We start from the raw sequence: 4311 nt of genomic DNA on the forward strand, positions 1-4311 counted from the left end.
AAAAAAAAAAAAGAAGAAAAGAAGAAAATGTGCACCGTCTGACCAATTAAGCTCATCATGTATTTCTACCCTTGCTTTTTTAGTTTTAATTCTTGTTTATTTTGACACGCAGTCTCACTCTCATGCAGGCTGGCGTGCAGGGACGAGATCTCGGCTCACTGCAGCCTCCGCCTCCCGGGTTCAAGCGATTCTCCGGCCTCAGCCTCCCGAGTAGCTGGGACCACAGGCGCGCATCGCCACGCACTGCTGATTCTTGTATTTTCAGTAGAGACGGGGGCTTCACCATGTCGGCCAGGCTGGTCTCGAACTCCTGACTTCCGGTGACCCGCCCGCCTCGGCCCCGCACAGGGCTGGGTGACACTGGTGACACCCGCCGGCCTTTTCTCCTTTCCACTGGAACAAAAGCGCAGGTGCCAAGGACAGACACGCATCTCTACTGCTCGCGACAATAAACACCCGCGGTCACAGCAGCCTTCCCCACAGGGAACCCGCCTGGACACCGGAGTCCCGCGAGCGCGGCGCGGCCGCCCCGGGGACCGGGACAGTCCCGCGCGGGCTCCGGGACAAGAGCGGCCCCAGCGCAGCATCCCCCGGAGCCCGCTCCTGTCACCGCCACCAAGTCCCCTGCGTGCGCTGCGCGGCCGGGGGACGAGCGCGCAAGGCGCCGGTCAGCAGCCGCCCCCGCCGCCGCCCCGGCCGCCCTGGGACCCTCCGCGGGGCGGGTGCGAAAACGCCTAAAAACCCCCGAAACGCTCCGATCATTCCCGCCGCGACCGCCGTTTCCTCGGACTGCGCCGAGCGGCACGAGGCTCGGCCTCCGTTCGTGTCCGCGCCCGGCGGCGTGGGACGGAAGACCGAGCCCGGCCGCAGAGCGCAGCTGACCCCGCGCCGGCCGCCCCCGCGCCGAGACCGCCCGGGGTGCCGAGGCCGGGGCGCCGGGGAGAGCCCCGCGCGAGCGAGCGGCGGTCCCGGGCCGCCAACCCCGGCCGCGCCGGGCCCCACGGGACGGCACCGACGCGAGCCCCCGGCCGCTCACCTTGCGCGTGCAGTGCTCACACTTCATCTGGAGCGCGGCGGGCGGGAGGCCGGGCGCCTGAGCCTGAGGGAAGCACCGGGGACGCAGACTCCGCTGCCAGCCGCCCGCAGCCCTTTGTTGTCCTCCCCCGGCGCGTCCTCACCCCAACGGCTGCGCTCGGCCAATCAGAGCACCGGGAGAGGACAGGCCGCACCCCTGGACCAATAGGAACACGCAAAGGGCAGCGCGGCCCCATCCCCACGGGTTCGTCTAGGCCAATGACAGGGCCTGGAAGGGGCGGGCCAGGCCCCAGAGCCAATCGGAGTGCGCAGGGCGGAGCGCAGCCTCATCCCGTACTGCGCCGCGGGGCCCGGGTCCGTGCGCTGGTTTCTGCTTCTCGCGGGTCCTGCGGCGGCGGCTAAACTGAGTTCAGCATGGAGTGGGTGAGCGCGCGGAGTGTCCCGAGGCCAAGCCGGGGCCGTTCCAGTGTGCTTGGTCCGGGGATTAAGGGGCCCGCAGGCCCCTGGGCTCGCGGAAGCCACGGCCGGGCTCGCTCAGCCAGCTCTGCGTCTAACACTCGCCTTATTCGCGGCTCCTGACGGGGCGGGGCGGGGTGGGGGGGTCACAGCCCTCGTCCGCCGCCATGGCCGCTTCACGGCGCGTCACGTAGGCCCGGCGAGGTGACAGCGCGCATGCGCGGCGTGCCTGGGCGGAACCACGAGTGGTGGACCCGGAAGCACGCGGGGAGATGCTAAATGATGGTCTTTTGACATTCGCGTGCTTTTCTGTGGATAATTTTACCAAGTGCATTGATTTGGGCCCTTACACCTTACAAAGTAAAGAATAATAATTATTCCTCCAAGAAATTGATTTCAGCTAAACATTGATACAGGGCTATAATGGAAGTATTTGGACTCCTCTGATAATTATAAACATTTTACGAAATCAGTGTATGTGTATTACAGAAATCAGAAATGAGAAGAACATGTCTGCAAGAGTGTGGCATAAGAGAAATAACTTGTAGGTGTTTTTAACTGACACCAGCTGTTCTCAGGATCCCTCATGTTAGAGCCTGTCTTCCTGTCGTCCGAGAAATGAAATGAAACGCAAAGCACCCCAATTGACTGCAGGGAGCACCTCTTGGCTAAGGAGATCCCAGGGTAACCTTGAGAGTTCTCAGCCATGACAGATGGGAGAGCAGATGTTGCCATGCCCCAGCCTTAGCTAACTACCATTAGGCTTTCTTTGCTAAGAGCTTAACGGAAACTAGCCCTTTCCAAAGACTCCACCACTGACAACAGCCCTTTGGGTTGCTGTTTTGACACAGCTGACCAGTATTCCTTACTAATAAGAAACCACTGACCCTGGAGTGGTTATGACCAGACTACATATCCCTCAAGAAGGGGCCTGAAGCTTTGCTGTGCTTGTGTATGTTTCTCTTTTCAAAAATATTCATGACTCCTCCTGTAGCTTGCTAAATATATATGTTTACACGCTGCTCAGCATAGATTCCTGTTCCCTTGCCCCTCCCTGGAAATGTCAGTTTCTGGCTTCTGGCCAGAGGCAGCTTCCCTGCCTGTCAGAATGGCCACCCTCCAGGCTGAAACCCTTTATGAGAAATAAAGCTCTCCTTTCCAAGTTTATGAATCTCATCATTCTTCAGCTGGTCGTGGCCCATCAGGTTCCTCCTGCCTGCTGTACAGTCAGTTCACTGAGACTGCAGCATGACAGGAACAAAAGAGTTTAACTGACACCTGACAGGCCACACAGGGGACAGAGTTATTACTCAAATCAGACTCTCCAAAGGCTCACAGGTTAGGGTTTTTGTGGACAATTTGGTGGGCAGGGGGTTCGAGAATGAGTGCTGCTGATTGGCTGGGGATGAAATCACAAGGGTGTGGAAAAGGGTCCTTAAGCACTGAGTCTGCCTCTGGGTGGGGCCACAGGAACCAGTTGAATCCTGAGTCACAGGTTGGGGTGGGTTCACTCTGAAAAACATCTCAAAAAACCAATCTTAGGTTCTGCAATACTGATATTATCTTTAGGTGCAATTGGGGAAGTTGCAAATCTTGTGATCTCTGGCCACATGAATCCTGAGCAATAATGGATTGCAGAAATTATGCTGATATTTTAGCAGAGGGCAGGCCCCTCCCACCATCCTACTCTTGGGGCCTTTCATTAGCTTTACAAAGGCAGTTTCAGCCCCAGAAGAGGGAGGCCATAGTTTTAGGAAGGGACTATTTATCATCCTTGCTTCAAGGTTAAACTATAAATTCCTCCCAAAATTAGCTTGGTTTATGCCCCGGAATAACCAAGGACAGCTGGGATGTTAGAAGGATGATGGAGTTGAACTATGTGAATTTTTTTTTTTTTTTTGAGAGAGGGTCTCACTCTCTTACCTCAGCTGGAATGCAGTGGCATGATCACAGTTCACTGCAGCCTCAACCTTCATGGCTCAAGTAATCCTCCGACCTCAGCCCTGCCAGGTAGCTGGGACTACAGTCTTGCACCACCGTCCTGGCTAAGTTTTAAATTTTTTGCAGATACAGGGTCTCCCCATGTTGCCCAGGCTGTTCTTCTTGAATTCCTGGACTCAAGTGATCCACCTCAGCCTCCCAAAGTGCTGGGATTACAGGTGTGAGCCACTACACCCACCCTCTCTCACTGTCTTAATCTTTGCAAAGGCAGTTTCAAGTTGACACTTCAAGTTGAGGCTGGGCACCATGGCTCACACTGTAATCCCAGCACTTTGGAAGGCCAAGGCAGGTGAATCAGTTGAGGTCAGGAGTTTGACACCAGCCTGGACAACATGGTGAAACCCTGTACCTGCTAAAAACACAAAAAATATCCAGATGTGGTGGTGCATGCCTGTAATCCCAGCTACTCGGGAGGCTATGGCGGTAGAATCACTTGAACCTGGGAGATGGAGGTTGCAGTGAGTTGAGATTGCACCATTGTACTCCAAGCTGGGTGACAGAACAGAATTCTGCCTCAACAAAAACAAAAACAAGTTGAAGCAAAGATCCCCCTTACCTCTGGGGGTCACAAAGTCCAAATAAATATTTAAGACTATTCCAGTTCTAGAAAACCCACTGGAATCTTTTAATTTTTTTAAATTCTATTTTTTCTCCTAACCTTTCTGTATTGCGAATTGTTTTCCATTAAAAATATTTTTGGCTGTGCACAGTAGCTCATGCCTGTAATCCCAGCACTTTGGGAGCAGAGGCAGGGGAATCACCTCAGGTCAGGAGTTTGAGATCAGTCTGACTGACATGGTGAAACCCTGTCTCTTTTAA

This window comes from Cebus imitator, unplaced genomic scaffold (genome assembly GCF_001604975.1).
Source record: "Cebus imitator isolate Cc_AM_T3 unplaced genomic scaffold, Cebus_imitator-1.0 Scaffold36, whole genome shotgun sequence".
Lineage (NCBI taxonomy): Eukaryota > Metazoa > Chordata > Mammalia > Primates > Cebidae > Cebus > Cebus imitator.